The 600-nt window shown below is 39.0% G+C and overlaps 1 protein-coding gene across 1 annotated transcript in view; it reads right to left on the reverse strand.

Annotated features, from left to right (window-relative positions):
* LOC119591040 (kiSS-1 receptor-like) overlaps positions 1-600 on the reverse strand; it is a gene marked incomplete at its 5' end in the record, with an annotated part of 60,331 nt that overhangs the window by 13,079 nt on the left and 46,652 nt on the right. The window lies entirely within an intron of this gene.

Here is a 600-nt window from a genome sequence, read left to right on the forward strand (position 1 = left end):
TAATGTTTTCCTTTTCGATCCCTCTCTCCCGAATGCACGAATTCTCATTAATTTTGCACCCATAACCTAACGTGCACATCTATCAGCCGACGTCCGCGTTTTCATCGTTCATTCTTTCTGTTTCCTTTTCTATCAATCTTGTTTATTTCCCAATTTGGACTTGGCGCCTAGAAATTCTCTTTGATTTATATTCCCGCTTCCTTATTAAGGCCGTTTTAACTGACACAACTTTGACACAAGAGATCCTTCATCTTGATAAAGCCTCATCTCTTGGGACACGGAGCTGCGAATATTCTCTGAGTGAAAGTGAAAAGGAAAAGGGAAAGGAAAGAGACAAGGGAGAAGGAAAATGAGAAAGGAAAAGGGAGAAGGAAAAGGGAGAAGGAAAATGAAGAAGGAAAAGGGAAAAGGGAAATGGAGAAGGAAAGGGAGGAGGAAAAGGGAGAAGGAAAGGGAGAAGGAAAAGGGAAAAGGAAAAGGAAGATGGAAAGGGAGAAGGAAAAGAGAAAAGGAATAGGGAGAAACATCATGATGCAAATGTAATTATTATTGTCATTTATTCTTTTTGTCTTCTATTTTAGTTTCCTCCTTGTTTTTTTT

This window comes from Penaeus monodon, chromosome 28 (assembly GCF_015228065.2).
Source record: "Penaeus monodon isolate SGIC_2016 chromosome 28, NSTDA_Pmon_1, whole genome shotgun sequence".
In the NCBI taxonomy this organism is placed as follows: domain Eukaryota; kingdom Metazoa; phylum Arthropoda; class Malacostraca; order Decapoda; family Penaeidae; genus Penaeus; species Penaeus monodon.